General features: G+C 46.2%; 1 protein-coding gene across 6 annotated transcripts in view; it reads right to left on the bottom strand.

Annotated features, from left to right (window-relative positions):
• Tspan5 (tetraspanin 5) overlaps positions 1-24,531 on the bottom strand; it is a 162,586-nt gene that overhangs the window by 76,150 nt on the left and 61,905 nt on the right. The window lies entirely within an intron of this gene.

Genomic DNA, 24,531 nt, shown 5'->3' with positions numbered 1-24,531 from the left:
ACAAGCTGGTAACTTAGCATTGGATGACAAATGTCTCTTCCTTCCAGCTCCCCCAGTGCCATTATTATTAGCAATGAAGAGACTGCCTTACTCATAAGCAGAGTTTTTCAAAGGCTACAAGTGGAGTAGAGATTATTTTCTCAAAAACTTCCTCCATGATCTCAAAGAATATTTCCCTTACGTTATCATGATTTCCTATAACTGAGTAATACATTTACTTACAAGGAGACTTTGAAGTATGCTACTTACTAGTTCTTTCACACTACAAGCAAGCGGCACAGAAATACCATTGAATGGGTTACAGAACAGAGGTGCGTCTAAGGACAGCAAGGGTCTTCGCACCAGACCCAGCAGGTAGCTGTAACTTACCTATGACAAGGGCTGGGTAGCAAGGAGTTACTGACACAGAGATGACAAATAAAATCTACCACTGGAAAAATTCAAGAATCCTTGAAGACAAGTGCCAGACATGATTCTAGGCTCAACGTCAGACAGTCAAATCTTGTCTGCTTGTATCACGCTCTAGTCGAGTAGATAAAATAAAACTATATGACAGAGAGTGAGCTGCAGCAGCTTTTGGAAAGGACGGTGCAATGGGGTCGAAAGCTCAGCAAACTCTCAGATGAGACGGGATTTAGGTCATGTGACAGTGCAAACTCTGCAGATGCCTTCGTGTGATGGAAATGTCTACACAGAGGTTATTACTTATATGCTACATCTAGTTCAGAGGGTTGTATGGCTAAGCTGTCCACCAAAGTTGTTTGCCCCTTAGGGGGTACCCAGTGAGCCCATGCCTCAGATCCTCTTGAAGTCTGAAAGGCCTTGTAACTGTTTTTTGTCTATGGTCAGCAAGAGGCAAATGAACACTCTCCTCTTCCCCCTTCTACAGAAAACAGAGCCCAACATTACTAACAGAACTACACCAGAGAAATGCCTGGGTCCCTCAGTCACAGCAGGGAAGATAGCTATTCTGCTGAGGTTTGGTCTTCTGCTATGTATTGTAATGTTAGACCCCAAGGCCTGGCTGCCCCAGGGACAGAGAACAAGTGATGTGCCACATAATTGCTCCTTAATTTAAAACTATTAGCTGAATAAAGATGCCAACAGCCTATAGCTGAGAGGTAGGTGGGGTTTCAGTTCCTAGGTTTGGGGTCTGAGACAGGCATTGAGGAGGAGAATGGAGAAAAGATAAGAGAGGAGAAGACCCCATGGGGCAGATGAGTCATGAAAACATGGCCATGAGGGCTGGACAACTGGAGTAAGAGCAGCCCAGGTGGAACATGGCTAGTCATATCTTGGGGTTATTGGCAGGGAAGTAGAATAATGGCATAGAAAAGGTAGACATCTGCCAAGCTTTAGTGCTGATTAAGGTTCATTATAAATATAAAAGTTGTATGTCTTTTATCTGGGAACTGAATGATCAAAGGCTGGGTAGAAACTCAGATTGAATTTAAATATTTACAACAACACTATCCACTGACCAAACAGGCAGAAAACAGTAACAAAATGGGCTCCCTTGAGACAAGGGTTGGGTCTTTTCAATAGTCACGGCTTTAGAATCTAGCTAAATGCAGTTACGATCCGCACTTACTCGGTAATGCCACTGAAATAGCAAGGAGCAGACAGATCTGTCAATAGGAACCCAAGGAAAGGGCAGGGGGCTGCAAGAGTGCATGATAAGGACTTTTTTTTTAAGTCAATGATCTCACAGAAGACAAATGGACTAACATTTACAATTGAATGAACCGAAGCTCTGCTGACAGCTTGCTGAAGTCCACAGTCAGAGCCTGTTTGAGGTCATGGCTGAGTAGGTTATAAAAACAGAGTCCAAGGTATCCCCCTGGTAAGGATTTCTTACTAAAAGTCATGTGACGGTGACCGCCCAACACAGTTTCACTGTCACAATACAGATGACACTGAACCAACATACAGGGCGGGTAATGCCATCACAGTGTGCCACTGTCATTGTGGTCAGAGGACACAGAACTATGCTACCTTCTGTAAAGCAAGTCTCAACTATTGATCCTGACCTTATCTGCATGTATCCACAGGACATGGCTGGTCAATGTTTGTTTCCAGTAAACCCGCAACGGCAGTTCTCACTAACAAACTGAACTAGAACCTGTCTGAATAGGGTCTGGCTTTGTTTTTTGGTTTTGTTTGTTTGTTTGTTTGTTTGTTTTCATCAAAATACCTCCCTGTGTCCAATTGTCAAAATGCATGTATGATGACAGGGCTCTTTTTAAGAATGGAGTAAGTCACTTAGAAGCAACGCGTAAAGTACTGGGGTGTGTGTTCCCAGCACCAGAAGAAGAAAACAAGACACCCTTGATGGATAGCAACCTCAAGCCACTCCCATTGCCGCTAGGCATTTATGAGTGACCATTTAGCAGTGGGCATTACTTGGGTACTAAAAGGCAGCCTTAGAGACAGACACTTCACACAACAGACTCATCTGAGGGCAGACCTAAATGGTAAGCTGCACAGGCACAAAACATGGAGAACTAATTCTATAGGGCCAGGACACCATTGCCCAGTCCTGACTTAAAACTCAAACAGACTCTGTGTGGGCAGGTCCCCGGGCTAAGGCAAGAAGAGCATTTGAGTTCAGGGAACGATGAGTCCAGCCCCCTGAAAGTGGCTCCAGGAAGGACAAGGACTCATGTCCTTCACCATTGATTCTTTCTGCCTAGACCAGGCCCTGGGCTCAGCAGGCTGGGAATGTTCGGAGACTGAGGAAGAGTGGATAAAATCAGGCTGGAGAGGCACAAAGAGCACACAGCAGCAGAAGGCCTCTTATCCTCCACCGGGGGAACAGGGAAGTTAGCTAGCTGTGCCGCCTTCTGTCTATTAAAAGCATTCTGGTCTCGTTTGTGTGTATGCTTGTATGGGTGTGCTTTGTGTGTGCAGGTGCCAACAAAGGCGTGAAGAAGGTATCAGTCCAGTGGAGACAGAGTTAGAAGCAGTTATGAGCCATCTAATCTAACACGGTGTTCTGATCTTGGATCCCTGGAAGAGCAGCAAATGCTCTTAATCACAGTCCCTTGTCTCCAGCCACAGAGACAAGGGGGGTGGGGGTCAAGATAAGGTTTTACTGTGGAGCCCTGGTTGCTCTGCCTCCTGTACTGGGGTTAAAAGCATGTGCCATCACTGCCCAGCAAGATCTCATCCTTTCAAGGACACCTAGGTTGAAGAAGTGATGCACAGAAAGGGGGAAGTACTTAGAAACTGAAGCCTAGGCCCTAATGAACGAAGGGACAATCGGTGAAATAGGACAAACTAGAGTGAGAGTGAGTGTGTGTGTGTGTGTGTGTGTGTGTGTGTGTGAGAGAGAGAGAGAGAGAGAGAGAGAGAGAGAGAGAGAGAGATCGACCCCCACAAGTTTCATTAGGACTGTTTACTAGTGCATAGGTACACCACTGAAGAAAACCCCATAAATCCTGAGGGAGGGGTAGAGTCAGTAGCCCCAATGTTGTTGACAGCTTGCACAGATAATCACAGCCACTCTGCGTTCAAGGGTACAACTTAGTGCTTGCCTATGAAGCAAAGTCTATCGTCTCTGTCAAATTGTCATCCCGAAGACAGTCTTTAGGAAGAACAAAAGCTATTATTTCCAAGGATCACATAAACAATAGCAATGCCCACCGACTACTATGAGATATAAACAGGGCCGCTTTGATCATTGTTCTTCAGCCTATTAATATGTACATATTAATATTCTGCCAGTTCACTTGAGACTAATGAAGAGCTTCAACAGAACGAAGTGAGATCAGAAGCTAACAGAGCTGGGTCGACCTCCCTGGGTCCTCGCGTCTTAGAACCAATTCCTGCTTCCCATTCCTGACCCTGTCTGCCATTCATCCCCATTCTCAAAACCTTAACGAGGGTAAATACCTCGCACACATTTATTAATGAGGCATCTAGCTTCATGTTGTCACTTGCTCAGATCCCCACATTAAAATTAATGGTGCCTTAAAACTGTAAGGCTCTTTCATTTGTACTGTCACCACACTAAATACAACAAAAAAAGTTTCTCTCAAAAGCCCCAGACCTTCATCCTCCCACCTTCCCTGAGAAAAGAAATGGGCTATGTTTGCCCCCGACCGACCACCGCACCTCCATGCTGAATGAAGCCTTTCTGGCCTCGCCCTGGACAGAGGCAATGCTACTACCCTAAGTGTCGGCGGCCCTGGAAGTGGGACAATGGCTGATGGATTTTCATGGGACATAAATCACAGCTCAATACCTGCCACCTCACAAAGCTGCGTCTCACGAACCCCACACCCTGCACAATACAGCTTGTCATAGCATCTGTGACAGTTGTTGAGCAAGGGAACCTTTGGTATGAGGAGATAGACGGCACTTTCCTTTCAGAGATAGGCTGGTTCTTCTCCCTGCATGATGAAATTTATTTTATTAAAATCACAGTCGCATCCAATTCCCACATGTCAGCTGAAATGTAAAATACACTCGCATGCTTCGTGTAACCGTTGAGTGTTTTAGCGAGACTCTTGAAACCATACTTAGCTGATCACTGCTTAGCGCGGCCCCCAGCCTCTCAGCTCTCCTGCTGTCGGAATTTTATACACAAACTTTTGAACAACCTTTCAGTCCCCTTTGCAGGGGAGGGTGTCTATGAAAATTTGAGGCTAGATGTGATGACACAGGAGGCTGAGGCAGGAGGATGGTGAATTCAAGGTTGGTCTGGACAACATGGTGAGACCCTATGAACACATGTTTGCTACCTGGAAAAACCTACATAGAGCTTTTTTTTTTTTTTTTTTTTGGTTTTTTTGAGACAGGGTTTCTCTGTATAGCCTTGGCTGTCCTGGAGCTCACTTTATAGACCAGGCTGGCCTCAAACTCAGAAATCCACCTGCCTCTGCCTCCCGAGTGCTGGGATTAAAGGCGTGCGTCACCACATCCGGCTCTACACAGAGCTCTTAAACTCACTTAATCCTCTAGAAGGAAATTTGTTGAGCGAACTGTCATGTAGAAATTCTGCTGGCCTCTCTGAAGTCTGTCGACTGTGCCTTTTGTCACATGCAGCCATGATCCCCCAGCATATGAAAAATGACACTCGCAACAGGTCCCAGTTAAGAAAACCCCGAGATCTCTCAGAGGAGACCTCATGCTCATACTCCCTCTTGGGTGGCCCAGGGCACCCGTGTGTGTCCCTTGCAGACAGAAAGTAATGTAGTCACACAGCAGTCCTGGCCCCAAATACTCACCAGACCATGAGCCCCACCTCCAAGGCTTTCCAGAAACCCACTATACGACTGAACACAGAGTCCTGGAGAGAAAGCAAGTGGGCTTCAGTGGCCGAAGGGAAACCCAGAAAAGCACTTAGGTTTCAGTGAGAAAGACAGGGCAGGGCCTGGGTCAAAGGAAAAGATGGAGAGTGGGGGGGCTGGGGTCTGCTCTGGGGAAATGGAGAGAAAGCCTCACGGTTCAGGGAGCTGGCTGGAGGGTGGGGGATGGAAAGACAAAAACACTCACTGACAGCCTGACCAGTACCCATATATGATAACAGGGGACATGCTCTCATGCAAGTTGTCCTCTGACCTTTACAACCTTGCCATACATGCTAAATGTAATTAAAAAAAAAAAATTAAGAGAAGCATCAGCCACACTCTGGTTCCTGAAATCTACACTTGCAATGCGGAACTCTTTCTAGGGTCAGCGGAGGCAGGCGGCTCACAGAACTGCAGCGGAGCGAGAGCTACAGGTACTAACTGCATTCTGTGCTGAGTGGGCCCTGCATGTTTCTCAAGTGGCTGGGCACAGTGGTAAAGGAGGGGCGAGGATCAGCCCAAGCAAGCTTCCCAGGAGAACGACATGCTCAACGGACAGACCTTGGCTTAGGAATAAGGCAGTAGCCACAACCCCATGGACAGACCACAGCAGAGGCTACAGCCACGTGGGGCTTCAGTGTCGGGCTGGAGCCCAGCTGCAGCAGGCCCTGGAAAGAAAGATGCCATAGAGGAGAGGAGGAGGTGAGGGCCAGAGCCAGTGAAGAGGGTGACAAATTGGTGCTCTGGTGTCACAAGCAGCAGGCTTGTTTCCTCCTGGGAGCTGAGGATGTTAGAGGCTTTTACAGGGGAAGCCCAGCTGCTGGGAGGCAGACAGGCAGCATGTGTGCACTGCACCTTCCTCTCAAAGCCTAGGATTCTGTTACTACCAGGCCAGCAGGGGCAGGGCAGCTCAGACTAAGAAGCTGTGGTATCAGGGACCGGAGGGAGGTATGACCTCTGTCAGGCACAGAGCACACTGGATGGCAGACGCAAGCCTGAGGAATATATTCCCTGAAGACCAATAAGCATGCCTTGGCTTCCAGCAGAGGCCAAACTCTGCAGAGGGCTGCTGTAGAGACAGCTGTGTGCAGCTGGTACCAAGTGCAGGGAACCTGTGGGCTCCTGGCTGGGGCAGAAACAGTGTTATCCCCAGGAGCTCCCTGACAGTGACAAGCCCTTGAAAAATGAGTGACTGGCAAATGATTTATGTATAGCAGAAATCTGTCCTCTGAGTCTCTTCACTCCCAGACCAAAGTTCCAACAAGGAGAACCAGCTGAGTCTCCATCACTGGCTAGGGCCATGAGGGTGCAGGAGAATGAAGAGGAGCCACCACTGCCCGGGTGTCCATCCACTGAAGAGTGGAAAATGACAACATGGAGCGTAGAAACAATGGAATTTATGCAATCACCGGGAAGAAGAAATTGTGGATGTGAAAGAGAAAATAGATGGAACTGGAAATTACTATATTAAATACTGTAACCCAGGCTCAGAAAGACAAAAACATGTTCCCATATGCAAATTCTAGCTTCATATGAGTGTGCACGTGTGCGTGTGAGCGTGCGTGTGTGTGTGTGTGTGTGTGTGTATGTGTGTGTGTGTGTGTGTGTCTGTGTGTGTCTGTGTGTGTCTGTGTGTGTCTGTGAATGAGTAGAGATGGAGGCCCCTTTCTAAAGGGGTCCAGGAGAGAGGGAAGGAGGCTATGAGGGAAAGGGTGGAAGAGGAAAATAGAACATGTGATACTAAAGAGTGACGGGATGGAGAAAGGAGGGGCACCCAAAACTAATTATGTATAAAATTTTCATAAAGAATCCAGTTACTTTGTAAGCTAAAAAGCTTGAAGGGCACTCTCGGTCCTCAAGGGGCTTAGTGCCATTCAGGTCACTGTGGGTGGCCTCTGACAGTGGCTAGTCATCCATCAATTAAACAACACAAACCAGCATTGTTTATAGCAAACACACACATACACACACACACAAACTAGAAGAAAATGTCCTGACAAAACCGGGCGTGCTCACAGCCTCTGAGTCACAATATTAAAGAGGAGTCATGTATTATATAATAATCTTTCTGTCAGCTGGCCAAATATACAAAAGTAGTCTGAGGGGCCCACCGTCTAGTGGCAATGGGGCCATCTTGGTTTACGTAAGTGCACTGTGTTTGAACAGTGAACTCACGTAACTATTCATTTCTCAGAGCATCCATGCTGGTAGAAACACCTTCCTATATATCCATCCTGCTGCTGTAAGACGTAGTAAGAAGTCTGAATAATAGCTGATGTGTTGAGAATGGCAGGGGAGGGGGATCTGTTTACAAAGAATTTTTTTATACAATCCTCTAGGAACCTTATGAAGCCTGTTTTGCAGGGAGCCAAAGAGTTTAGCCAACTTGTGCCAAGCAACACAGCATGGCTCTTGGGTCACAACAGATGGGTCTGCTTCTAGAATATCCTTGAGTACCTCGGGAGTTCAGAGATGACAGGCAGGGAGAGGGCGTGAAGGAAAGTACCGCCTGGGGCAGAGAGACAGAGATGCAGAAACGGGCTGGGCTCACACCAAGAGGACAGGCAGGTCAACCAGGAGTGTAGCTGGGTGCACTAGAGGGCACTGGGCATTCAGAGCAGAGGAAAAGGGTACCCAGGCGGTTCTAACCAGACTGAGATTCTGGGCTTCACCATCCTCACCTGTAAAGCAGGGCTAACAACACAGCGTTGCATATGAAGCAGTTGAGAGCAGTGGTAGCTTGAACTCGGAAATTCTTTTGATTTCAGAATTCTTGCATAGACTTTATGGACTGAATAACCCTAACCTGAAAATCCAAGGAGCCTCAGATTTCAATGTCCCTCTCTAAGACGACTAAATGAAGCGCGTACAAAGTGCTCAGACTTCAGGATAAAGCTGTGACCCGGGAGCATCCTGTACCTTTAAGGACGGTGGAAAGTGTCCAGATGGGTTTTTAGAGCTCAGGACACCTCATCAGAGACAGATGGTAGATTGTGATGGGACCAGGCCCCTTTCTAAAATGGAGAAGAGTAGAGGGAAGAAAAAAAAAAAAGGCTGGCTGACTCTGAAAGGCTGACCAAGAAAATCAGGCAAAGAAAAATGGAATGCCATCTCTAAAATTATGGCCTTAACAGCTTTTAAGGAAATAAGATAGGGGAACAGGGCACAGTGGGGTTTTGAAATGAGAAAAAAAAAAAAAGTCTTCTGCTCTCAGAGATGAACTCTGAGAACCAGATGTGCAACAACCCCTCTCAACACACCTATCAAGTTAAAAGTTCTAAGTCTAAGGGTAAAAAAGGGGCTTAGCCTTTCTTTCTTTCTTTCTTTTTTTTTTTTTTTTGTTTTGGTTTTTTGTTTGTTTGTTTGTTTGTTTGTTTTCGAGACAGGGTTTCTCTGTGTAGCCCTGGCTGTCCTGGAACTAACTCTGTAGACCAGGCTGGCCTGGAACTCAGAAATTCACCTGCCTCTGCCTCCCATGTGCTGGGATTAAAGGCGTGCGCCACCACTGCCCGGAGGCCTTTCTTAAGCAAAGAGAGACAGAGAAGAACAATGGCCTTACGCTCAGACTAGCATTCCTAGAGAAAGGGTCATGGGCAACATCAGGATCCACAGTGGACACTGACAGCAGCCAAAGCCAACTTGCACAGTGCCACACTGGAGGCCTCCTGGTCATGAAGGAGACACTGTGGACTTAAGCTGGATGCCTACTGACCCTGGACTTCTCTATCTTTATTCTCAGGGGCCAACAGAGCATCTGACTTTGATCTGGCTCCTCCAGGGACCTGGCAAACAGTAGGAGACTGTGTACTGATTTGTCATTCCTGCACCAAGACTCCCAGGCCACAGAAGGGAACTAGAGACAGCATGAGCCTGGCCTGAGTCAGGCTAGGATCTGGTTTTATGCAGCCATGTCCTGAGGGGGTTATCAGGATGAAGAAATCAGCCCTTTTTATGTTCAGAGTAGAGCTTAGACGGCTGAGGGGCACAAGGTACCAAGGACAAGCAGTAATGGTAGGAATAGAGGAAAAAGAGGAAAACACAAGAGAAGCCTTAGGGAAGTGTATTCACTTCATTTCTTGTTGCTGTGAAAAAATACCTGGATTTTTTTGGCTCATAGAGGGCACCATCCCTCATGGCGAGGATGATAGGGCAGTAGGAGGAAGTGAGGCAGCTGGTCGTGGGGCATACACCTCCAGGAAACAGAGCAGGAAGACACTGCTGCTCAGTTGCTTTTCTTCTTTTGATTCAGTCTAGGACCCTGGCCCATAAAACAGTTCTGTCCACATTTATGGTCATTCTCCCCACCTCAAACCTAATCTTAAAAAAAAAATTCCTTGTAGATGTGCCACCAGATCCTAGCACTTTGACCATCAATATTAACCATCACAGGGGGTAAGAGATACAAAAATGACCCTGAGAGATTCAGGGTCTCCGAGACTCAGAGCAAGTTCCTGTCTATGCCACCGGGGAAGCTTTGCTGAACTTGGAGTTGATTTGCAAAGAGTCTGTTTGAGAGGCTACCCTCGGTAGCTGTCTACTCCAACGGCTGGTGGAAAACAGGGCATTCTGTCATTCAGCAACGCCTTTCCTTCATGCCAATGACTTTTTTTTTCTTTTCATCTTTTTGAGGTGTATGTGAGACACCTGTCATGTATCTATGTGCGTACATGTTTATGTGCATGAATACTGGTGTGCACATGTCACCGAGCATGTGGGGAGGCCAGAGGACAACCTCCAGAGTTAGTCCTTACCTTTGGTCTCATTTGAGACAGGGTCTCTTGTCTAGTGTATGCCATGTGAGCGAGCCTGAGTACTTCTGGGGATTCTGTCCATGCCCCCCCCCCCGTCTCTCTAGGAATGATGGGATTAAGGAGGCATGCTACCTGGGTTCCTGAGGAATCCAACTTGAGTCCTAATGATTGAACAGTGAGCACCGAGACTACTGACTGATTGATGATTGACTGGCTATTGATTGACTGGCTATTGATTGACTGGCTGATTATATCAATGCATTCTAGAGGGTACCTGTACCAGATGCAGATGTCAGAAGAGGGTTTTGAATTCTCTGAAACTGGAGGTAAGAGTAGTGTGAGCTACCATGTAGGTGTTCTGGAGATCAAACCCCAGTCCTCTGCAAGAACAATGAGCATTCCTAACCTCTGAGCCATCTCTCCAGTCCGCTTCTTTGAAGGTTTCAATCCACAGAAGTGGCTATTTTTCAATTAGACATCAATCATATCTTAACTTTATGTCCTTTAGTCATAAAGGTGGTGACAAAGACATGCCAAGAGATCTAGAAAAATCTAATCTCATTTGCTCAGTGAAGGCAGCACGTGGAGAAGCTCCCAGAAATGAAACAGAGGCACATGTCAGACCTGTGACAGCACATGCCAGGCACACAGCTAATACTCGGCCACAACTCACACCCTAGGGCCGTGCCCACACCGAGACCACACATTCATTCAGCTTCATCAGCTGACAGCAGATTTCCAAACTGCAATCCATGTGATCTGAGTTCTCTATTCACTGAAAGTTTAAGACAATTCCAGGACACACCCAAATGCCCTTTGCAAGAATGAGGTCAAGTGAACAGATGACAGAGACGACATGAGACTGCCAAAACTGTGAATTCTTGATAGAGCATAATCTCCCCTCAATCACTGGGTAGGAAAAACAGTAGGGAAAATATAGCTGAGAGCACTGCATGGTGGGTATTTTAAAAATGCAGACAAACAGCAAGAAGTAGAAACACAGTCTTGATTGGAGAGCTATGTCTAGCCTACATCTTTCTCTCTCACCCTTATTCACCACTTATCTCAGTATAATTTCCTTGCTGTCTCCGCAGAAGACTTGAAGATTGGGAGAAAATATTTCAACTATGCTCCTCAGACCCTTGGCCTCTGGTGTGCAGCTTGTTGAGCACACACTTCAGTGGTCCATACTGAGGGTTACCATGGGTCTGCCTGAAACATTTTCTTACTATAGTTACTATGGGAATTTGGCTAAAGATGGTTCTTACTTTATTGTATTCTATATATATTACAAAGCATCTACTTTATTCCATATGTATTACAAAGTATCCACTTTATTCCACATATAATATATAAATATATTACAAAGCATCCACATTATTCCATATATATTACAAAGTATCTACTTTATTCCATATATAATATATAAATATATTACAAAGTATCCACTTTATTCTGTATATATTACAAAGTATCCACTTTACAAGGCCCTCTGACTCCCCTCAAAAGGATCATTTATTTTGTAGTAAGAACTTGACTGTGTATTCCTTTTTAAAAATGAATACAAAAAAAAGTCTTTTTGCTCTTCTACCTTCCCTTTTTGAATTAACCCAATCTACTAAATACAATGAACCAACAACAACAAAATACCCAATCAGAGATGAGGATACAGGGAACAGCACCAAGGAACTAATCTTTCTGTGAGTCCTCAGTGCTACTACCTGTGCCCTCAATCAGGTTTAAGACCTCTCACCAGGGCACCTTTGCTCTTGTATAGACCTCCCACCTTGTCACAGTCATACCCCATCTCCTAAGAACTGAGCCCAACTTCCCTGTGAGGGATACATGCACTTCCTCACCTAATGAATCCTTGAGAAGACCAAGGACCTGGCCTCTCAAGGCCTGGAACCAAACCATCTAAACCAACCAACCAGCATATAGAAAGTTCCTGCAGCTCGGTCAGAATGCATCTGCCCACATCCCTAATTCTAACAGATTCTAGTCTGATGACTACTTTCAAACCAGGGGCTCTTTACAAAGCAACAAACTTAAGTATAAAAAGCAATCTGGCCAGACAGTCCCAACAAAATCTAAGTTAGCCAGCTAACCAGGGGAGAGATGAGATAGCATATATTGCATGAAGAGGGGAGCTTTCCAGAGACGGAGGTCACAGTGTCTTAGAGGTGGCCATGGGCCATCAGAGCCCTTGTAGGGCTGGCAAATACGACTCCAGAGAAGGACTCCAACCCACTGTGCTGGGCTATTTCTCAAATTTATAATATTAGTAAAACTATTCTAAAAGCACTATTAAGCTATTAGTAGCACCTTTTCATAGTTTCTCAATCATATAAGTAAAAACATACATGTACTGTGGCTTTGTGAGATGTAAGAAAGTTAACACTGAAACAGGAATCCTGTGTGTAAAGCACTCCTGGTAGAGCCAAGCTGAACACCAATCGGACCTAAATTTAAACCATGGCCACACCCCTTAGGTTGAACCTATGTAACAGGATGGACAGGAAACCACCCACCATTCAGGCTGCTGGCCAGGAACAAGCCTGGCTCCTGACCATCTCCTCAGCTGAGTCAGTTGGCTCATTCAGTTCAAAAACAAGTCTACATCAGAGAGTGGGACTGGAGACATTGCAAACATTACAATGAGCCCCTAATCTGTTCTCAAGGACAGGGTGGGACCAGCCATCAGAGCCCATGACCAATGCACACCGGGCCCACGTGGCATGCCTACAAACTGGGGAGGAAAAAGGTTGGGTTGCAGTTTTAATGGACCCCTCCCTTACCTCTGCAAACACAAAGCCCTGTCACAGGCAGAGAACAGACTGGGCCCCTCGTCCTTGTGAAGCAACCCTCGTGGAAGGAGACACTCAATAATGAAACTTAAAACAAAACCTGTACTGCAGATAGTTAAAAGGCCAGTGAAGAAAAATCTAAATGAGAAAGAGGAAGCATGAAGGAGGAGTGGGTGACGGCGACCTTGAACATGCTGACACAGGATTGGACAGGAAGGAGCCAGGGCAGAACTCTGAGGGGTGACCTGCCCACCTTGCTCATCCAAAGCCTGACACAGTGCTCTGACAACCTGCTTTCTGATGGCAGAGACACGGGAAACATCCCATTCCGAGTGAGTACAAGAAGGTTGACACAGGTCATCTCCCCCAAGGCAACAGCCCCTAGCATGACGACTTTGGTGATCTGTTAGCTGCTAGGGGGCTGGATCCAGAGCCTTACACACACTAGCCCTCCAGTGTGCCACTGGGCTACACCCTACCCTGACCTGAAGGTTTGTCTTATTCTGTGAATTTCCTGCCGTTCTTTGTTCTTTTGGCCTGGAAGATCAAGATGCAAATGGAAACTCAATATAACTATGTTCCCTCGGGTAGCACCTTCCCTCATTCACCTGGCACATGTTTACCTGGTGTGACAATAAACAGTTCAGATTGTCACCTTGTGAGTAAGAACCATGCCACAAAAGCAGTGATTTGTTTAAAGAATGTCGCCCACTGCATAATTAGCCTATAGGTTGCCATCTGTCTACAAGTCCTCCGAAAACTAACCATATGTTGTTTTTGTCTGGGCTGATCCAGTCACCCACCCTTCCCCCAGAGGAAAGGATACACATTCTTTCCTGTGAGGGAAGGAGTCTCGGAGGATACACACCAATGCGCCTCTACCCTCTTTCCTTTCATTAGAGATGTCTCCTTTGTTCTGTCCCTGGGTTGGCCATGGCTATCAACCCAAACAACACTAACAATTTCTACAAAGTTCTGAAGGGGACCTGGAGACGCTGAGGAGTACACAGACATTAAATCCACAATTGAGTTTGTCCTCGTAAGGTCTGACCTGGAAGTACAAGGAAAAACACCCTTAAGAAAATACATCTCGAAAGGCAGCGGTGGCGCACGCCTTTAATCCCAGCACTTGGGAGGCAGAGGCAGGTGGATTTCTGAGTTCGAGGCCAGCCTGGTCTACAGAGGGAGTTCCAGGACAGCCAGGGCTACACAGAGAAACCCTGCCTCTCGTGGGAGCAGGGGTGGGGGGAACCACTTGTTGAAAAAAAGAAAAGACAAAACATCACAGGAACGCCTTTCCTCACCAACATCTACCGCAGCTTAAAAGGCCACGTGGAGAAAGAGCAGCTTCCAAAGCCCAGGGCGTCCACTCTCGCACAGCTCACAACTAGAAATGAATTTAAATCATCACTTCAAATGGTGTGGAAACACCCATGTAATATGCTTTGATTGACAAGACTGAGAATTCTCCAACTGTTAAATACTGATCTCATCTCTCCCACCAACGACCAAGGTGCAGCATCAGTACCGACCATTCTGGACCTCAGGCTGGCTTGTCTTACTCTTTTAAGCAAAATGTGAGTGGTGATCATCTCCAAAGTGCGCCTGTGACTTAAAATAATCCTGCAGCAAACACAAAAGCACTTTGGTACCTTAAGAACACGGGCTCTCGGGGCATCAGTGGACCATTAACACAGCTTCTGGGTGTGGAGATAGCAGTTCTTCAACAACTGGGTCCCTTAGGGCAGCACTGAATTAATCTGACCCACGGTGTACAGACTCGAGCATAAATCATAGTTACAGAACTGGCCCGATGTCATCATTTTCAAAGGCCGTGAGTTTCCGCCAAGGCAAATGGTCCACTCAGCCTGGGAAAGTATGCGTCCAATGGAACTGAATGGTGCAGAAAGGACGGCTTTAGCTTTCCACCTCTCTTAATTCATTAATCCCTAAGGTAATCCTTGTCACCCTGAACAGCCAACCTCTCAAACCTTTAAAGGTGTAGCCTGTATTTCTGCCTCCTCACTGAAGTTGAACTGACGTCTACCACGGCCATCCTGAGGTATCAACAGTTAACAATGGGCAGACTCCACCTTCCGGAGCTGAGTTCTGCTACAGGGGATTCCCCTCTTTGCACCAGCAGCAATGGTCTCTCTGTGCAGTGAATGGGTTGGGCTCATTCCTGGCCAGTCTTAAATAGTCATCCTTCATAGATCTTGAACTCTCTCCCAGGGGCCTTCCTAAGTCCAAGCATTTCAGACCGGGTCTCCTGGGAACACTCCTGTCCACAGAGCGGTGACAGACACAGCTCACAGGATGACAGGGACAGTCACTAATAGAGGCTTCTCAGGCATAGTGATACAGTGCAAATTAACCATGATAGCACACAGGCAGGGATACAAATATCCAGAAAACAAAAATCACAGAAAACACTTTTATAAAGCTTCAGAATAATCTTAAACTCTCAAACATTTCACAGGCCTTTCTTGGACATATATGCAGATTTTCTAAAATGTCACTAAAAACTTGAGTGTATATCCACAGCTGGCTGGGGAGTTCATTTTTAGAGAAGAAACAGCTCGTCACTGTCAGTCCGTCCAAGGAGACACTATCACCACTAATCCCTCAGTCCTGAGCCCTCGACAGATGCAGGTGGGGGCAGTGTGAGAGCCTTGGGGACCAGGTCTCTAGTTCTCCTACTTGTTTTCTCATGCTAAGGTCTGTCCTGGCCAGTCAGGACCACAAGGGGGTGGGGGTGGGGCAGTAATTCCTTTGTTTCCTTAGATTGGTCCAGAGGATCAGGAATAATATCTCACCAGTTTTCTTTCTTAATTCACAACAATAACAATCTCTCATAAAAACAAAACAAAAACAAAACGAAAGGAAAATAAAGAAAACCATTAAAGCTAAATAAAAATCTCCTTCGAGGCTCCCCCTCCCTTAAATAATCAACATATTACACAGCTACACGATATTCTGAAAACTTTTTCTGTTTCCACAGAAACTACAACTCTCTGATACTCAGTGCTACATTCAAGTATCAGCTTATTGTATTTCCTCTCCGTCTCAGAAGGGCTGCAGTGTTTTATCACCTTCTTTATGCTCACATCATTTACAAGAGGATTTAAAAAAACATCAGAAAGTATTGCTTTCTTCTTTGTCTCAAGACTTATAGGCACGATCGACTTTTCCAGTGTTATTAAGACTTCAGCATCAAATCCATGTCATACACTTACCACTGAAAAGAAGAGAATCTACCACAGGGTTAGGACTAGCAAAGCAATTAGCTTTGAATCCTCTTTTATAACTCACGTCGTCGGTTACCTGCACTCCGTCCTTCCTCTGCCCCTAATACTTAGCCTTTCTTGTTACAATAGGAACGAACACATTTTACTTTTTAATGAAAATAACCTAGGCGTGCATTAATCACAGTAGGCCATCCATGATGGCCACACAGTCATGTCTAACACCTGTTTATTCACATACGACACTTCACTGGATCCTCCTCATTCATAAAGCTATAGAAAACCACTGCTTTAAAGTCTATTTGAAAGTAAAAAATTAAAGTCCAATTTGAAAAACCATACTCCGGCTGCCTTTTTCGGATTTCTGCTCATTCAGAGGACAGCCGCCGGATCGCCAGTTTTGGACTCCGGTGAAGACTTCACCTCTCCTTTGGAAGCTATGGGGGTGCTACTCATTTGCAATGTTTTCCGCTCTTCCTGTTTCCCAAGAGCCTGCCCACCAGAATCCTTAGCTGTGTTCTCCCCGTGAGGCTCCAGTAACCTCCCTGCTTGGTTTTGCGGCTCTAGGTTTCTGCTTCTGTGAAACACACAGGCACAGAATGACCCAGCATTGACTCCAAGTCATTAGAGGGCTGTGACCTACCATTATACAAGTGGTGTCATTTGCCTAAAGACTTCCTTAAGTTGGGTTCTATATTAGGAGCCATGTATTTGGGACATTTCCAATACCAACAAACTCACCATGTTTAGCACGTCTGACCAGACAGTCCACAGTGGACCTGAGAGAAGATGCTGCAGTAAAGACAACCTGAAGATACAAAGGGGCTAATAGGGGGTTGTAGCGGAGGGGAGTGGCCTGATTTGGAGGAACACTGTTTTGAGAGTCTGGCCTTGCAGATCAAATTCAGGGCTGCTAGACACTGGCAGCGTCAATTTGGCAAACGGCTTCTCTGTGGAGATACGGATCATCAGAAAGCTAATCTTAGAGTTGTATAATCCAGGCTGGCTGAGGATAGCCTTGAACCTCTGCTTTCAATCTTCCTGCTTCCGCTCCCACGAACTGGGTTCACAGGTGTGCGCCGCCACACCCAGTTCATGTGGCAGGTGTGTTCCTGAGGTTCTGCGGATGGAACCCAATTCCCTATCCCAACCCATCCCTCGGTTATAGGCAAAGGCTCTGCCACTCAGCTAGGTACTGGGTTCATAAAGAGCTAACCAAAGGGAGTAGCCGAGATGCCCTAGGCATAGCATGGCGCTTGGCCCACACGAAGGCCAGCGGGCATTAACTCCTTTTAGAGAGCTGTTTACCATGCTCAGGAACTAAGAATACCTTCACGGACTCAAAATCATTAGTTAGACTTGTTTTCCCTGGGAGCTGCCTTCATCACATCGAATCACAAGATTCAACACACATCCTGCGTTTTTGGCACTTATTAATTCTGGAGAGTTAATTAAAAAGTGGAATTTATTTTAGGAAGGGAATGCAAACAGCGATACTTGGTTAATCAATTATGCAAAGTTGTACGGTCAGGAGGCAGACCAAGTCTCACAAAACCTCCTCCTGAGACGGGAACTTGCAACGTGAGCAGAAACCCCCACACTTTATCTCCGACAGCCGTGAGGGAGTTCACTCACATCCCACCCCCAAAATACTTACACTTCGATAAGAGGAAATAATCCTAAAGTGACTCTCGGCTCATCTAGTCTAAGGCGAATTCTCCTCTCAGCTCTGTTCCAAGAAACCAGGCCTGAACTGCCTTTTTTTTTTTCTTTTTCTTTTTTCTATTAGCATTTATAGTCTGCCAGCCCCTGTGCTGGGCTTCAGGGATAAGATGTTTAAAACAATAAATAATAAATAAAGTGAAATTTTAAAAACGCAGTTCCAAGGCCTTTCCAGTCTTGGAACCCGAGAATGGTTCCTTTGTGCTTGGAAAGTTCCCTGAGCCTAATGCTGAGCAGATAAGACTGGTGAGCTACAGCAAAGGGATGGGCCATCTGCGGCTGTCTCTTCCAAGGAAGAACAGAGTATGGCCGGCCCGCATAGCTGAACACTCTTCCCAACTTTTGCCCTTGAACTAGGAGCCACTTGACTACAGAAGAAAGGGAAAAAGACGCCGCAGTTCTCCGTTAGGTAGTAACATCAGCCTGCCTTCCTGCCTCACCTCCCACCCAGACACCTGCTCAGGAATCCCTTCTGCTGAGCCAAAGGTCTGATGCTTCCTGAAGAAGTGCACGGACCCTCCATATGCCGGCTGGGACCCTCCATATGCCGGCTGGAAGCTTCAGGCAGGTGGCAATGGCAGCTTCTCACTTGTGGGTGCATCCGAAACACTGAATGTATCCTCTGTTCCAGCCCTGATGTCATTATTGATGGCAAGGAAATAAAGACCAATGAGGCTTGGGCAGGGAGGAGAGACTCCTCTACACTGGCACCTGCACCCCGCCCCCATGCCCAACTCTCAATCGCCAGCATCCACGCCCTGCCCCTGCTCCAGGCCCCAAGCTGGCTATGCCATTCCCTTACTTCGCTCTGACCTCTTCCACCATCCTCAAGCCCTCTTCCCCTGCTTCAAGACCAACACAACGTCACTGCACACGAAAACCAGTTCCCGGCCTCCATGGCAAACCTGGTGTAGGCACAGCACTTTCACACAGACCTCAGACCCTAGACTTGAGCTATCAAGGGCACTGGGTTAGCACCGAGCAGATCAGTTAAACAGAAAGGACTCATGGCTCTGTTTTCAGAGAGACGTGACAGAAAGCAAGCCAAATAAACGGATGTTTAACAAAGGCGGGGGCTCCGTTTTCAGTTAAGTTTGATTATTTTTTAACTGCTTCTTCAAACGAACATGTTATTGGTTTCCCCACTAAAACCATTAAGAAAACAAGGCAGCCAAGAAGACTGTGTTATGTGGGGTAGTTCAGCATGGCGGCTTTCACGCCCAGCTCTCTCCCTATTAGGCTTCTCAGGGGCTGCTCTACGCCCAGCTTTCTCTCGAGTTCAGGCCTATGTAGAAGGCAAAGGCTGCGGAGGTGTGTTTAGTCAACCCTGAGCTTCATCAGCAGTGTAAAGGGCGGCCATCTACAAATCAGAAAATGATGACAATACTCTCTGCAGGTCCGTGTTACTCAATGACGACATCCTCTGCAGGTCCGTGTTACTCGACAAACCCCAATCAAAATGAATGAAAGTTCCCACCCACCTTTACGAAGATCTGAGTATCCACAGTATGTGACAGTTGGCTAGGTAGGACACTGTGAGATTCTTTTATTAGTGATTTGTCTACGGAATGAATACACTTTCTTCGTATTTCTTTTGTTGTTGTTTTGTTTTTTTTAAGACAGGGTTTCTCTGTATAGCCCTGGCTGTCCTGGAACTCACTTTGTAGACCAGGCTGGCCTCGAACTCAGAAATCCGCCTGCCTCTGCCTCCTAAGTGCTGGGATTAAAGGCGTGCGCCACCACGCCCGGCCACTTTCGTATTTCTAGCCACGGTAGCAAGCATAGCTGTAATATCAGCATTTGAGAGGCAGAGGCAGAATAGTGTGTTCTAGGCCAGCTTGGGCCATGTAACAAACTCCTGCAGACTTTTAAAGGGCCAGGACTATAGCTCGGTTGGTAGAGTGCTTCCCCAGTACCTGTCCAATGCCATAGAAGCTGCATGTGGAAGTGCTCTCCAGTCATATCACCACTCACACAAGGGCTAACAAACATGTCACAGTCATCTCTGTCTCATTAACGAGGCCAAGGACACCCTGGACTATCCAGGCTCCTTTCTCAAAATAAAACTCTATCTGTTTATAGAAGAGATTAGACATGTCAGTTGAAATTAAATTTTCAATTACCTTCTTTAAAAGAAAATAAGCTCTTACTCATCATAATTACAATCATACTCATTTCTATGTAGGCTTCACACAGTCGAGTCTCTGAAAAACCATTTTAGAGTAGAACCATCCACTGTCACCAAGCTAGTGCCGATGTGTGTAGTGGTAGTGTTGCAAGTGACACAGGTTTATCTGGTTCTGAGAAAACATTCACATAGACAATCACCTCAGCTAGACTGCAGATGCCAGCTGACCCCTGTGACTCTCTTGCAAACCAGAGAAAGGCTGTGTGGGCAAACTCACCTCAGGCTCACACGTCCCAGGCAGGCAAGGGCCCCCCGTGCACAACACTTCCAACAGAACTGAAATAGCAGAGCAACCCAAAGGTGACCTGTGCTGAGTCTAGTATCGCTGCCAGCTGGACTCAAATGCCACGGTGGGGTGTCCTTGGCAGCAAGAAACCAAAAGACAGTCAAAAAGTACATCTGATTCATTTATGTTATTTGATTTTAAAGCTAATACACAAAAATGTTTAAAAAGATAATTATACATTTTTAATTCCAGAATGGAACCTGACAACCTAAGAATATTCCCAATGCCAGCCAGACGTGCAATGGTATAGGAAGAAGCCACTTTAACTAGGCCAGGGTGGGAAGGGCAGAGCCAGTATATTGATTCCTGGAACGTTCCCTCTCTCTCACTCGTTTCTATAGAAAACCAAAGATTCTGGCTAGCTCTGGATTTTTTCCTCTGTCCTTTGACTTCTCAAATCCCTCCTGTTTTGATCAAAGTTAATGACTTGAAGCTATAAGCACAGGCTGACCACTGAAAACCTCAGAGCCAATAAAGAAGGGCAAGAAAAATGAACCAGAACGACTTGTTGGCACTTGAAGACTGACCAGGCTACGACACAAACAGGAGCTCAACGGCAGAGGGTAACATACCGCTCTGGCTTTCATCTTCTTTGGCGTGTGTTAGCACAAACAGTGAGCAAGACCTAGTAAGGTCTAGAAATAAGAAAGTCTTTTGAAAATGCAGTAAAGCAGTGTGAGGCAGGGCTCGTGGCTTAGTTGGCAACCATGCGATTTACAGAGCAAGCGCAGGTCCATCTCAGATCGTGATCACTTCCAATTCGGGTCACCTGTGTAACCCAGGTGCTTAGCCCTCATAGATGTGAAATGTGCAGTCAGAGAAGCAAAATATCACCTCTCGGAACTGCATGCCTCAGCACTCTAGAAAGTCTCCTGTCTTCTAGGCAGCTCCCCCTTGCCTCTTTTCTCTCCTTCTTGACTCCTAACCCTCTTGTAGGGTTTTAATTACTCTGCCACAATGACAGTTCTCCACAAACAAGAGCAACACAGTGGAGTCCAAAATGGATTAACTTTTTATTTATTGTATTATCATCTTGACATTTTATAACTGAGTCATTATATTTTGCTGTTCATTAGACCATTCCTTTGTCTTCAGTTCAACCTTCTTAAAAACCTTTAAAAAAAATAGAAATATTTCTAAATACTCTGTGGAGCCAGTGATTTGCCTTAGAGAGAGAGAGAGGTCATGGTGGGTAGAGGCAAGAGCTGGCCAACAGGCTTTCCTGCAGCCTGGAGACCAGGGTGAGATACTAGCTCATAGCTGGGTTATAGGAGTGTCCAGGAGCTCATCTCCACTGGTGACGAGAGAGACCACCACTAGATCACTCTCACATGGGACCTAGGGAATAATGGCAAAACTGTACACTGAATACCTGCTAGGAAGTTCCAGCCACGCATCTGCAGAATCTTCTACTCCCAGGTCACTGCTCCTCCAACCCTCTCTACTGTGCAGCCAGTACCAGCACGAGGTACTGGCTCGCACATTCCATGACTCGGCTCCACTCTGCCCAGCTCCTCGTCCCACTGTCCAGAAACTACCCCTATGCCGAAGTTCACGGATCCCTACCCTACCCTCAGACACAGCAGGGAGATGTCAGGAATTATTCTTACTGTAAGAACAGTAGGACTAATACCACTGTATGAAAAAACCAATCATTCCCAATATATGCAAGCAACAAAAATGTTCCCCTCAGAGGCTGTGAGATAGTGCAGTGAATATCATGAGTGCTGGAGGACCTAAGTTCAGGTTCCAAGCATTCACATAAAAAGTCTAGTTGTCGAGGTGCAGTGCTCTTATAATCCCCATGCTGGGAGGGGGAGACAGGAAGATTCAGGGGTTCACTGGCTGGTGAGTCTAACTGTGAGCTTAGGTGCCATCAGAGACCTTGTCTGCACAAATGGTGAACAATGATGGAGGAAGCCACCTGGCATTCACACACACATGGCCACTTCCAGCAATACATACACCACACTTGCATACACACACACACACACACACACACCACATATATACACCCACACCACACACACATATACTCACACACATATACACTCACACCACACACATACACACACATACACACATATATATACACCCACACCACACACATATATACTCCCACACATACATCTATCACACCCAACACACATACACATCACACCACACACATATACACACACATATATACACACACATCACCTATACACCACACATACCACACACACATATACACCCACTACACACACATATATACACACACATCACCTATACACCACACATACCACACACACATATACACCCACACCACACACATATACACACACATACACACATAAATACACCCACACATGCACCTACCACACCCAAAACACACACACACACCCCTCTTTTTATCTAAAAATGTCCGGAAACCAATTCAACATGAATGTCCAAGCTTTAGCAGAGGTTATGAACAGTATCCAACTATGCTTCCCAGCACAGTGTACGGCAAGCACTTAAGGTCAGCTAAGCAACTGCTGTATCACCGAATAAATAAATACACTGCCTGCCTATGCTGGAGCTGGGGGGTACGAAGATATATTTGCCAATGCAGGATGAATACACAACAACATTCAGAAAGAAATTCTACACAGTCCCCACTACTACACCAAACATTTGCCTCAACGGCACAACTGGAACACTGTGCTGAGTTTAAAACTTACCGCTTTCCTCAAAACTCTTTCTAAGTTTCTGTACTTCCCTTGGGCTAACACGTTCCATATACATTTTTAAGAAGAAAACATATAAAAGTCAGTGTGTTTCCTCATGTCGTAGGTAGATCACTATAGAAAAGCAAAGTGAGAGGAACTTCACAAAACTAAAACCAAAAAGACAAAACAGTTACCAAGAGGACCGATCAGGCTTTGGATGGGAAGGCATGTTTTTGACAATTTCCGTGCACAGCATCCTTTTATTGCCAGGAACAAGGGACTGAAAACGTGAGGCCAGGTTGCTCTGTTTCTTCACCAAGCAAGCAAGCTGACTGCTACTTGACTTCCAGACAATAATATTCTCAGACACCTCCCTCCCTCGGCCTTGACAGCATCTGAGTCGGGAATGGTGAATTCTACAGAAGATTCTGAATGCCCTTGTGTGACTCATGTCACCTCTGGATGCCAGGCTCCTCACTCGTGGAGCAAAGGACTTTCAGAACCATGGAAGTGTCCTCATTCCATCCAGATGTGAAGGCAAAGTCCTCCGCTGAGAAGATGGGCCGCTAGAGCTCACTGGCTACCAACCAAATCGTATCTTTAAAGAACTTCAGCTGAGTATTCTACAAATGTTACCAGAAGAACACATCTCTCCCTTTCCTTCCCCACCCTGTTCTCCTAACCCCTGAAGATATTTTAGAAAAAAAAAATCTATAACCTTTCCCCTGTTCCTCTGCTTTTCCTGTGGGGAGAAAAACAAAAATACAAAATACAAAATACAAAAAAAAAAAAAAAAAAAAAAAAAAAAAAAACAAAAAACCAGACAGCTAGCCTTATGTAATTTCTAAGCTGGGGCACTGTTTCCAAGGTAACAAGTTTTTCAAAAAAAAAGCAGAGATAGGTGTAGGACACTGACTATGTAGATGAACGGGTGACCCTCTAGTTATTTCATAAGCAGGCAAGAAGGCAGATAAGCTCTTCTTCACTTACACCAGGAGGAAGCTGAGGCTTTTACAACACTTGCCAATGATCCTCCAGAGGAGGCTGCTGCGACAGTTAATCCAGAGAGAAGCGGCTTCTATAGTCTCCAGGGTCTACACAGACTACGTGGAAAGGGGCTCTTCAGCACAGGGTCTAACTATAGATGCTCTTTCTACAGCTCCCTCATAGCCACAAGCAATGGCACTCCACACTCCCCTGCCAGTTCACCACACACCAAGTAGCAGCAACCCTTTCCAATCTTCCCATGGACCACCTGCATGCCTAGGCAACACAGTGCCCCGTCGGAGGAGCGACTTTGGCTTCCAAATGAAGATGGGGAGCCAAGGAGGTAGTGCTCCCCCCTCCCCCACCCTATAGACAAAGGCAAGGAACTGAACCCCCTGGCAGCTGGAAGGGGGCACGGCCACCAGCCAAGGGTGAGGGGGCAGAGGGATAGCAGTTCTTCCTGTAGCGGATGTCCTGCCGTGGCTAGCACCCAGAGCACACCACTGTGTGCCAAGGGGCTGCTCCCAAGCCGTCCTCCAAGAAACGTGAAGAAGCCAGAGA

Source organism: Mus musculus, chromosome 3 (assembly GCF_000001635.26).
Source record: "Mus musculus strain C57BL/6J chromosome 3, GRCm38.p6 C57BL/6J".
Classification (NCBI taxonomy): domain Eukaryota; kingdom Metazoa; phylum Chordata; class Mammalia; order Rodentia; family Muridae; genus Mus; species Mus musculus.
Note: the sequence above shows the minus strand (reverse complement) of the source record. Positions and strands in the feature narration are given on the sequence as shown.